This window comes from Suricata suricatta, chromosome 5 (genome assembly GCF_006229205.1).
Source record: "Suricata suricatta isolate VVHF042 chromosome 5, meerkat_22Aug2017_6uvM2_HiC, whole genome shotgun sequence".
In the NCBI taxonomy this organism is placed as follows: Eukaryota; Metazoa; Chordata; class Mammalia; order Carnivora; family Herpestidae; genus Suricata; species Suricata suricatta.
In genome coordinates, this window is record NC_043704.1 from 40,497,116 (window position 1) to 40,509,958 (window position 12,843).

Here is a 12,843-nt window from a genome sequence, read left to right on the forward strand (position 1 = left end):
AGTTCAGGGTTCTCTATTCTATTCCATTGGTCTATATGTCTGTTTTTGTGCCAATACCATACTGTCTTGATGATGACAGCTTTGTAGTAGAGGCTAAAGTCTGGGATTGTAATGCCTCCTGTTTTGGTTTTCTTCTTCAATATAACTTTGGCTAAACGGGGTCTTTTGTGGTTCCATATGAATTTGAGGATAGTTTGTTCGAGCTTTGAGAAGAATGTTGGTGCAATTTTGATGGGGATGGCATTGAATGTGTAGATTGCTTTGGGTAGTAATGACATTTTCACAATGTTTATTCTTCTGATCCATGAACAGGGAATGTTTTTCCATTTCTTGGTGTCTTCTTCAGTCTCTTTCATAAGTTTTCTATAGTTTTCATCATATAGGTCTTTTATGTCCTTGGTAGGTTTACTCCTAGGTATTTGATAGTTTTTCGTACAATCGTGAATGGGTTCAGTTTCTTGATTTCTCTTTCAGCTGCTTCATTTTTGGTGTATAGGAATGCAAGTGATTTCTGCACATTGATTTTGTATCCTGCAACTTTACTGAATTCATTGATCAGTTCTAGAAGGCTTCTGGTGGAGTCAATTGGGTCTTCCATGTAGAGTATCATGTCATCTGCAAAAAGTGAAAGTTTGACTTCTTCTTTGCCAATTCTGATGCCTTTTATTTCCTTTTCTTGTCTGATTGCTGATGCTAGGACTTCTAGCACTATGTTAAACAACAGTGGTGAGAGTAGACACCCCTGCCGTGATCCTGATCTCAGGGGGAAAGCTCTCAGTTTTTCCCCATTGAGGATAATATTGGCTGTGGGATTTTCATAAACTGCTTTTATAATGTTTAGGTAAGTTCCTTCTATTCCGACTTTCTCAAGGGTTTTTATTAAGAAAGGGTGCTGTATTTTGTCAAATGCTTTTTCTGCATCTATCGACAGGATCATATGGTTTTTTCCCTTTCTTTTGTTAATGTGATGAATCACATTGATGGATTTGTGAATTTGAACCAGCCCTGTAACCCAGGAGTGAATCCCACTTGATCATGATGAATAATTCTTTTTATATGCTGTTGAATTTGATTTGCCAGTATCTTGTTGAGTATTTTTGCATCTGTATTCATTAAGGATATTGGTCTGTAGTTCTCTTTTTGTGCTGAGTCTCTGTCTGGTTTGGGTATCAAGGTGATGCTGGCTTTGTAGAATGAGTTTGGAAGTTTTCCTTCTATTTCTATTTTTTGGAATAGTTTGAGAAGAATGGGTATGAGCTCTGCTTTAAATGTCTAGTAGAATTCCCCTGGGAAGCCATCTGGCCCTGGAGTCTTATTCGTTGGGAGGTTTTTGATAACGGATTCAGTATCTTCACTGGTTATTGGTCTATTCATGCTTTCCATCTCTTCCCGTTTGCATTTTGGCGGTGCATGTGCATTTAGGAATTTGTCCATTTCTTCTAGGTTGTCCAGTTTGTTGGCATATAATTTTTCATAGTAATCTCTGATGATTGCTTGTATTTCTAAGGGATTGGTTGTAATAGATCCTTTTTCATTCATGATTTTGTCTATCTGGGTGCTCTCTCTTTTCTTTCTGAGGAGTCTGGCTAGAGGTTTATCGATTTTGTTTATTTTTTCAAAGAACCAACTCTTGGTTTTATGGATCTGCTCAATGGTTCTTTTGGATTCTATATTGTTTATTTCTGCCCTGATCTTTATTATTTCTTTTCTGCTGCTGGGTTTGGGGTGCTCTTGCTGCTTCTCTTCTATTTCCAGGGTGTGCTGTTAAATTTTGAATTTGCGCTTTTTCTAGTTTGTTGAGATTGGCCTGGATTGCAATACATTTTCCTCTTAGGACTGCCTTTGCTGTGTCCCAGAGATTTTGGATTGTTGTATTTTCGTTTTCGTTGGTTTCCATATATTCTTTAATTTCTTCTCTAATTGCCTGATAAACCCAATCATTCTTTAGTAGGGTGGATTTTAACCTCCACATTTTTGGAGGTTTTCCAGACTTTTTCCTGTGGTTAATTTCAAGTTTCATAGCATTGTGATCTGAAAGTGTGCATGGTATGATCTCTGTTCATTTATACTTATGGAGGGCTGCTTTATGCCCCAGTATGTGATCTATCTTGGAGAATGTGCCATGTGCACTAGAAAAGAAGGTGAATTTCCTATCTTCAGGATGCAGAGTTCTAAATATATCTATCAGTTCCATATGTTTCAGTGTGTCGTTCAGGTCCATTGTTTCCTTAGTGATTTTCTGTCTGGTTGATCTATCCCTTGCTGTCAGTGGAGTATTAAAGTCCCCTGCAATTAGCACATTTTTGTCAATAAGATTGTTTCTTTCTGTGATTAATTGTTTTATGTATTTGGGTGCTCCTGAATTTGGCACATAGATATTTATAATTGTTAGCTTGAAGAGACTGTCTTATTCCATTGACTATTCTTTCCTGCTTTGTCAAAGATGAGTTGGCCATGTGTTTGAGGTCCATTTCTGGGTATTCTGTTCTGTACCATTGATCTGAGTGTCTGTTCTTGTGCCAGTACAATACTGTCTTGAAGACTACAGCTTTGTAATGCAGCTTGAAGTCTGGGTTTGTGATGCCTTTTGCTTTGGTTTTCTTTTTCAAGATTGCTTTGGCTATTCGGGGTCTTTTCTGGTTCCATTACAAATTTTAGGATTGTTTGTTCTAGCTTGGTGAAGAATGCTGGTATTATTTTGATAGGGATTGCATTGAATTTGTAGATTGCTTTGGGCAGAATTGACATTTTAACAATATTTGTTCTTCCTATCTAGCAGAATGGAATATTTTTCCATTTTTTTGTGTCTCCTTCAATTTCTTTCATATAGTTTTCAGTGACTAGATTTTTCACCTCCTTGGCTAGATTTATTCCTAAGTGTTTCATGGTTTTAGATGCAATTATAAATGGGATTGATTCCTTGATTTCTCTTTCTGTTGCTTCATTGCTGGTATATAGGAATAAACAGATTTCTGTGCATTGATTTTATATCCTGCCACTTTGCTGAATTCCTGGATCAGTTCTAGCAGTTTTTTGGTGGGTTACATACTGTTTTGAAGTAATTCCCAGGCATTCTATCTTTTTATCCATAAATATTTCATATGTTTCTACATAAGTATCTTTTTGTTAAACAATTATAATACCATTATCACAACTGAAAACAAGACAAAATATCTGTAATATATCAAATATCCAGTGTTCAAATTATCAACTTACTCATGAATGTCATTTTCCCTAATTTGTTTTTTTTTTCAATGTTTATTTATTTTTGAGAGAGAGAGAGACCATGAGTGGGGAAGGGATAGAGAGAGAGGGAGCACAGAATCTGAAGCAGGCTCCAGGCTCTGAGCTGTCAGCACAGAGCCTGATGTGCCTTGAACCCACAAACTGTGAGATCATGACCCAAGCCAAATTCAGATACTTAACCGTCTGAGCCACCCAGGTACCCCAGCTAATTTTTTTATATTTATTTATTTATTTTGAGAAAGAGAGAGAGAGAGACGGGGGGGGGGGAGGGGGGCGTGCACATGCCTGTGGGGGAAGGGCAAAGAGAGGGGTAGAGAGAATCCCAAGCAGGCTCCACATTATTTGTGCAGAGTCTAACATGGGGCTCAATCCCATGAACCATAAAAGATCATGACCTGAATTGAAATCAAGAATCGGATGCTTTGTTGACTGAACCACCCAGGGGCACCCATTTTCTCTAATTTGAATCAATATTTAAATAAAATATAGAATTGTGATTGGTTGTTAAGTTTCTTTTCTCTTTTAATCTATTAGTTCCTTCTCCTCTCTCCCCTGCAATATATTTATTGAAAAAAAAAAAAAACAACTAGGGTTGCCTGGGTGGCTCAGTCAGTTAAGGGCCCAACCCATGGTTTCATCTCAGGTCATGATCTCATAGTTTGTGGGTTCAAGCCCCCTACATCAGTCTCTGTGCTAACAGTGCAGAGCCTGCATGGGATTGTCTCTCTTCTTCTCTCCCTGCCCTTCCTTTTCTCATGCTCTCTATCTCAAAATTAAAAAAAAAAAAACCTAATAGTTTGTCTTGTAACATTTCCCAAAGTCTGGATTTTTCTGATGAGTTTCATTACTATGTTCCCTTGTCTTTCATATTTCCTGTACAGTGGTTGCTGGATCATATGACATTTTCTTGGTGAAACTGCTTTATGGTGGGTGTGGTGTTCTTCTAACAAAACGTACACTGTTTGCTTTTATAATGTAGACAAACATTGGTGGGCGTTGCCTAGATTCATTAATGCATTAGGAGTTGCAAATGATAAATTCCAATTCGATTGTTGCATCTTAATTCATTAACAGGAACATTTCTATAAAGAGAAAGCCCCTCATCAATGGTTTGTTTACCCAGTAATAGGATTCATATAGGAAAGACAGGATAAATGCTTGATTGGTTCCTTTTTTAAAATGCAAAATACTGGGTTCACTGGCATTCTGCAACAGTTACGAATAAGTGTTGTTATTTGTGTTAGTTAGCTATTATTAGGTAGAACAAACTCTCAGTCTCCCATCCCTGCAAACTCAATTGCTTAAAACAATGAAGCACTTCTGCTTCTGGCCAACATAGAGAAATAAAGCACATATTACCCTCTTGCTTAAAATATATTTTTTTAAATATACGAAATATATGAAACAACTGTTTGAAGACAGTAGACATTAGGCAACAAAGGACAGTTATCCTTGAGAGGTGAAACATAAGTACAGTAAGCCCACTAAATACCCACACTGATTTGAGAGGATTTATAGGCCATGACACAGGGAGAGAGAATGGAGGCGGATCCCAGAGTACTCCCTGAGTTTAGGATATATAGTGGAGACTCTAGGGAGTACAAAGAAACTAGAGTTCACAGGACAGAGTACCAAAAAAGGAGAGAGTTGTTCATAGAGAGAGCTCTAGAGATAGGCAGAGGTACTTCCTCAAGTATTAGCTGAGTACTGATCAGCAAATGCATGTGAGGAAACTACCTAAGATTGGAGGAAGAACCAGTTCAAAGGATTAGATACAATAGTGCCTGCCATTCCGCAGAGCCGGAAATAGTGCTTGCCCCCACCAACCAGTCTAGAAAACCCTAGGATTCACTAAGCATTGAGAATAGTACATGGAAGGGTCTTGTCTCCACACTAGGGACAGTTAATTAGTCCTGAACTAAGCACTGAGTCAGTTTCACCTAAGAATCTTAAATTTAAGGGCACTTGGGTGACTTAATCGGTTGAGCATCCAACTTCAGTTCAGGTCGTGATCTTGCAGTTCCTGAGTTTGGGTCCCACATTGGGTTCACTGCTGTCAGTCTGTGAATGCGTAGTCCACTTTGGATCCTCTGTTCCCCTCTCTCTGCCCCTCTCCCATTTGCGCTCTCTCAAAAGTAAATAAAATATTTAAAAAAGGGAATCATAAGAGTCAAAGGTCAAACTGTCTTGAAGTAATATAATTATAACCCAAATCAAAGCTCAAGAATCCTTTTAGGAATGTAAAAACTATAACATCCAACAAGGGAAAATTCACATTCTCTGATATACAATAAAAAATTGTTAGGCATGGAAGAAGGAAAATAAGGCCTATAATAAGAAAAGAAGCCACTAATCAAAACGCACTCCGAACTGACATATGTTAGGATTAGCAAGCAAGAACATTAAAAAAAGTTATTATAACTGTTTCATTCATAAAAAGTAGACATAGGGGCACCTGGGTAGCTCAGTCGGTTAAGTGTCCAACTTTGGTTCAGGTCATGATTTCACGGTTCATGTGTTAGAGCCCTGAATTGGGCTCTGTGCTGATAGCTCAGAGCCTAGAACCTGCTTTGGATTCTGTGTCTTCCTCTCTCTCTGCTCCTCACCCCCTCATGTTCTGTCTCTCTCTCAAAAATAAAAAAATAAAATAAAATAAATTTTAAAAAAAGTATATATAAAACAGATTAAAAAGATCCAAACCAAACTGTTAGAGATTAAAACTATGATGTGTGAAATAAATGTCAAATGTGATTAATGAAAGATTAGACATTTCAGAAACAAAGATTAGAAAATTAAGTGAACTGAAAGATACATCAGTAGAACCATCCAAAATAAAACACAGAACAGGGAATTTTAGTAAAATGACAAAACCCTGAGTTGTGACACAATTGAAACAGATCAATCTGCACATACTTATAGTTCCCATAAGAAAGGAGAGAAAAGGGGACAGAAAAATTATTTGAAGAAAGACAGCTGAAATGTTCCCAAATGTGATGAAAAGAATAGAGCCACAGGTCCAGAAAGTTCAACAAACCTCAAGCACAAAAATGATGAAGAAAACTACACCAAGACACATCATAATCAAATTGCTCACAATCAGAATAATTTTAAAAGTGACCAGATCAAACAAATAAAACAACAACCACAAAACCAGACAATATGTACAGAAAGAAAAATTCAGGTATCAGAAGATTTCTTGTCAGAAACAATGCAAGCAAGAAGATAGTGGAACAACAGTTTTAAAGTTCTGAACAACAACAACAAAAATTGTCAGGTCTACACCCTGTGAAATGTTTCAAAAATGAAGGTGAAATAAAGACATCTTTAGACATCCAAAAGCTGAAAGATCTCCAGCATACCATACCTTAAGAGGTATTAAAAGAAACCCTTCAGGGAAGTCTGGGTGGCTTCGTTGGTTGAGTGTCCAACTCTTGATTTCAGCTCCGGTCATGATCCCATGGTTGTGTGATCAAGCCCTGCATCGGGCTCCACACTGAGGGTAGAGCCTGCTTAAGATTCTCTCTCTTTCTCCATCTTCCCCTCTTGTAGTCTCCCCCACTGAGCTATCTAACATAAAAATGAAAAATTCTCCCTCCCTCTGTTCCTTTCCCCCATTCACCTGCTTTCTTTCTCTCTCTCTCTAAAAGAAAAAAGAAAAAAGAAAAGGAAATCCTTCAGTTAGAAGAACAATGATGAGAACATGATCTATACCAAGGAATGCAGAGCTCCAGAAATGGTAAATTCATTTCTATGAATGGGGTTTTTATTATTTAAATATTTTAGGATATAATTGATTGTTCAAAAAAATAGTAATAATATAGTGTGGAGTGTGTGACATATATAAAAGTATTATGTGTGACCATCTAGTACAAAGGTCAGGAGGGGAGAAAGGTGGGTATACTATTGTAAAGTTCTTATGCTGTATTTGAAGGTAGACTGTGATAAAGTAAAAGTGTATATTATAAAACCTAAATTAACTACTAAAACAAAACAGTAAGCTGTAGCCAATAAGGAAACAATGGAAATAAAATGGAATCACACAAAATATTTAATTAAGCCAAATAAAGGAAGGAGGAGATGGAAAGGGAAGCAAAGATTACATGAATCAAATAGAAAACAAACAATATATTTAATCCTATCCATACTTATAATTACATTAAATATAAATTGTCTGGGAGGGTGGTGCCTGGATGGCTCAGTGGGTTAATTAAGCACCTGACTCTTGATTTTTGGCTCAGGTCATGATCTCAGCATTGGTGAGACAGAGCCCTCGTGTCTTTGGGCTTTGTGCTGACAGTGTGGAGCCTGCTTAAGTTTCTCTCTTCTCTGCCCACCCTCTGCTCATGCATGCATGCTCTCTCTCTCTCTCTCTCTCTCAAAATAAATATTTAAAAAAATAAAGTAACAAAAATAAAAATAAATTATCTGAATACCTCAATTACAATGAGGAAATTGTCATATTGGATTAACAAATCAATCCTCAACTGTGTGGAGCCTACAAAAAACACACCTCAAATAGGAAGATACAAATAGGCTGAAAGTAAAAGAATGGAAAGAGAGGTATTCTGTCATGCTAATACTAATCAAAGAAAGTTATAATGGCTGTGACTGTATCAATACCATGCAAAGTCGATTTCAGAGGAAAGAATTTTATGAGGGTAAAGAATGTCATGTCACAATGAGAAAACTATCAATTTATCAAGAGGACAAAACATTCCTAAATGTTTATTTGCCTAACAGATCTTCAGAATACATGAAGTAAAAATTTATAGAACTGTGAGAAGAAATAGGCAAATCCACAAGTATATCCAGAGAGTTCAATACCATTCTCTCAGTAATTGATGGAACAAGTAGATGGAAAATCAGGAATGATTTTGGCCTGACACCTAAATCCATTCATCTCCCTGCCTCATCTGTTTTTATAAATTATACTTTATCAGGCTAGAGACAAGCTCATGCATTTATGTATTGCCTATGGTTGCTTTCACATTACAACAGAAGATATATAAGTCTGCTTTCACATTGGATAGTGGAAGAGTAGTATTTAGGGGGAAATTTATAGCACTAGGTGCCAATATTTTGTATAGAATGAAAATAAACACCGACATAACAAACTTTTTAAAGCACCACCAAAGCATTACTTAGAAATTTATAGCATTAAATGCCAATATAAGAAAAGAAAAACAGTCTCAAAGAAATGCCTCCAATTTCCACCTCAAGAGCAGCATAATTGTGTCAGAGATTCGATGGTCTGCAAAGCCTAAAATATTTACTATCTTTCCCTTTAAAGAAAAGGTTACTAACACATGACACAACAAGAAAAGTACAACCACTTTGACCTAACAGACATTGAGAGAATACTTCATTCAACAAAGTAAAATACACATTCTTGTCAAGTGCACATGGAACTCTTAACAAGAAGGACATGTTCTGAGACAGTAAAACAAGTCTCCATTAATTCAAAAGGATTGAAGCCATACAGTGTATCTTCTCTGATCATAGTAGAGTTAAATGCGAATGATGGATATATGTCAAATCATCATGATGATGCTTTCATGTGTGCACACATATGCCAAAACTTAGCAAGTTATACATGTTAAGTATGTGGAGCTTATTACATGCTTGTTACATTTCAAACTATTGGTGGGAATGCAAACTGGTGCAGCCACTCTGGATAACAGTATAGAGGTTCATCAAAAGTTAAAAATAGAACTACTCTACAGTCCACCAATTTCACTGCCAGGTATTTACCCAAAGGATGCAAAAATACTGATCTGAAGGAGCATATGCATCCCAATGTTTATAGCAACATTATCAATAACAGCCAAATTATGGAAAGAATCCAAAATGTCCATCAATTGATGAATGGATAAAGAAGATGTAGTTTATACATATAATGAAATATTATTCAGCCATCAAAAAGAATGAAATCTTGCCATTTGCAACAATGTGGATAGAGCTATGGGTGTATTACGATAAGCAAAATAAGTCAGAGAAAAACAAATGCTAATTATTTCACTCATATGTGGAATTTAAGAAACAAAACAGATGAACATAGGGAAAGGGAAGGAAAAAAGGGAGAGGGGAAACAAACTTAAGACCTCTTTTTTTTAGGTTTGTGTATTTATTTGGGGGGGCACATGCATGAGTGGGGGCAAGGGGGAAAGAGAGGGGGAGAGAGAATCCCAAGAAGGCTCCACACTATCAGCACAGCCTGATGCAAGACTCACAAATAGTGAGATCATGCCCTGAGCCAAAATCAAAAGTTGGAACTTAACCAACTGACCCAGCCAGGTGCCCCTAGAGACTCTTAATGGTAGAGAACAAACTGAAGGATGGAGGGGGGGGACGGGATTGGCCAATGGATGATGGGTATTAAGGAGGGCGCTTGTTATGACGAGCACTGATGTAGTATGTAAGTGATGAACCACGGAATGAACTGTTTCTGAAACCAGTATTGCACTGTATGTTAACTAACTAGAATTTAAGTAAATATTTGAAGGAAAAAAAACTGATTTAAGCAATGGGGAAAATATCCTCCTTCTTGAAGGGAAGAGCTACAGTCACAGTTGTAAAGAGCAGAGATACAAGAAAGGGACTAATTGAGGTTGTTTTTTGTAATCACTAAGAACTATTATTGACTTACGGATTCAATCCTATTTAATGTATTTTAGTCAATTGTAGTTATCCTTATTGATATTCAAATTGTCCATATTAAGACAATACTGGCACTGGGAGCCAGCATTTATTTGGAGCAGCTTGCTACATCCTCTATCTGGAAACTACATTTCCCAGAATCACCTTTCCGATGTGACAGAATCATGTCAATGACAGGAACTTGAGAAAGACTTTATTTTATTTTATTTTTTGGGAGAGGGAGGAAGACTTTAAAGTTGGAAGTGGAAGCCATTATTCTCAGGAGTTTGCTGCGACCAGATTCAATCTCTTCACAGACCTGTCCTTGAATTCCTACTTCCAAGATATAGTAGGTAAACTGACAGCTTCTCAAACTCCTCTAGAATTCTTACCTTTCAAACCAAGCTCCAAACTTCAGGCTGAAAACAATAATGGTGTGATTTTATGGTTTGTATCCCAGCTTTTCCACACTCATATAAATTCAGATTCTTGTAATAAAGCCTTTTATTCCCATAATAGTTGTGCTAACTCTTCTCTTGTTTGAATCTGGGCTGATACGGAGTTTCTTCAGGTTGGTTCCTGAGTCCTTTTGACATAACATTGTGTAGTCTTTGATAATTCACTTACTTCCTGGTATAAGAAGATATTCAAAGGTTATTTTTGCTATTACTGCTCACGATCTAGAATCAGCAATTTTTTCAGAGATATCTCGTTTGTTTATTTCTTTGTTTGTTTAGGTCACTTGGATTAGTTTCTTTCTGCCTGAGTACTCAATTTATTAATAATAGTTTCTATCACTATCTGACATTAAATTTGCTCATTGTCTATCCCTTTAAATGTTTTTTTTAATGTCTTTATTTTATTTTGAAAGAGCAGAGAATGAGTGGGGGAGGGGCAGAGAGAGAGGGAGACACAGAATCTGAGCAGGCTCCAGACTCTCAGCTGTCAGCACAGAGCCTGAAGCGGGGCTCAAACCCACGGACTGTGAGATCATGACCTGAGCCAAAGTCGGACGCTTAACCAACTGAGCCACCCAGGTGCCGCAGTCTATCTCCTACTTTAGAAGATAAATCTAACGAGGGCAAGGACTTTGCTTCATTTACCGTCATGTCCTTAGTACACTTACAGTTACTAAATAATTTTGTTTTCTTACTCTCTTGTAGGGATTTCTTATAATTTCTGTTTTATTACTAATAGCTTGAACCACTTTAATGCAGAATTCCTCCAATGGACATTTAAGACATTATGTTCTTACCTTTGTGTATTTATAAAATATGTCCCACAGATTTGTCTTTTTTTCTTCTTAAGACTATATACAGTGAAGAAAATGCTGATAATTAAGTATAAACCTTTAATGTTAAAATTATTATGCAAGATGACAGTTAGTTATTGTTTTTTTGGACTTTATCCTACTAAAATTAAATTCAACGTTTATAATTTAGAAAATGTATTCGGAAAAGTCCCCATGGTGTCAGACATTTTTCTTGCAGGGACGAGTGTTAGAATACATAGAGTAAGAATCCATCACACTGGGGCAAAAGTAAATGTGGCTTTGAGCAAAAATTTGCTGCAGTGCAGCTGTTATGTGACATCTAGTAGCTCTGTGGTTTCTGTGGACGCAAAAAATAAGTAGTGAGCTCAAAAAACTATAACCACAGTAGTCTATTCTATACAAATACACTGGTGCCAAACATTTGATGCTAACCACAGAGTGAAAAAGTCAGTATGCAGATTAATACATGGTAAAAATTGAAATGTAAGTAATCATAATCACACCACTGCAAACCACATGTTTTTCATAAAATGTTTCCAATTTTCTTATTGGCAGGCTGAGTACCTGTAATTGGAGAAAGGCTTCAGGCTAAAGAAATATAATCTTTCTACTATAAACTTTAGTGATTTGAGTTGATTGAGATAGAGGGTAGCTCTAAATTTTTTGATGTTTTAACAAATCCAAATTGCTACAGCTAAACTAAGAGTGTAGCTAGAGAGGTCCTTTACTTTTTATTAAATCAATGTGCTTTAATCTAAAAATATATATATTGAAATTATATTTCTAGAAAGTGTTTCCAAAATACATCAAGTTTTTAAAAACAATTCTTATCTTTATATTGTAAACATGCAGTCTTTTGTCTTTATGAACCTGCCTGTACAACCTGCAAAGATATTCTGAGTTTCTTGGTGTCTGAATTCTTTTTGTTTTTAGCTATTTTTTGAGAAAGAGACAGAATGCGAGCAGGGGAGGGTTAGAGAGAAAGGGAAACGCAGAAACCACAGCAGGCTCCAGTTCGGAGCTGTCAGTACAGAGCCTGACGTGAGGCTCAAACTCGCGAGCCATAAGATCATGACCTGAGCCAAAGTCGGACACTTAACCCGCTGAGCCACCCAAGTGCCCCTTGGTGTCTGAATTCTTAAGTATTAGAGTTTTATAAAGTAGCAGCATACTGAAGATGGAAAATGTTAATTCTAAGTAAGTCAGAAACCACTCACAGATTTCTTATAGCCAGAAAAGTAAACAGGAATGACCTAACAAGTACTAGCAAACCAATATCCAGGTTGTGATCTATTGTGGCAAAATGGCTCTGGTAAACCATGAATGGGTTAAAGAGATAATAGTAAACATTTGCATTCTCTTTATACTATAAATATAAAATATGTCATGGCAAGCCAGAGAAGGCTATCATAAGAAGAATTTATTGATCTATAATAAAAATGAATCTATTTTTGATAGCCCAAAATTCATTTCATTACAGAACTTGATCAGGTGAGGAATAGGAAAAGCAGAGCATACTGGGTAAGAGAAGTCCAACTCCCATGGCAGCATACAGAAAATGATCAGAGTTCAAGTCTTCTGGGCTGGACTTTCTTAAGTAAATAACACACACACACACACACACACACACACACACTCATTTTTTCCTTTCAGTCTAGGTGTCCTGGAAGCAGACACCAAAATGAAGT

General features: G+C 36.8%; 1 long non-coding RNA gene across 1 annotated transcript in view; it reads left to right on the plus strand.

Annotated features, from left to right (window-relative positions):
* Positions 1–12,843, plus strand: part of LOC115292956 — a 42,451-nt gene that overhangs the window by 9,932 nt on the left and 19,676 nt on the right. Inside the window, exon 2 of the long non-coding RNA XR_003909260.1 lies at positions 6,894–6,982. This is a non-coding gene — a long non-coding RNA (uncharacterized LOC115292956). The remainder of the gene's footprint in view (positions 1–6,893; positions 6,983–12,843) is intronic.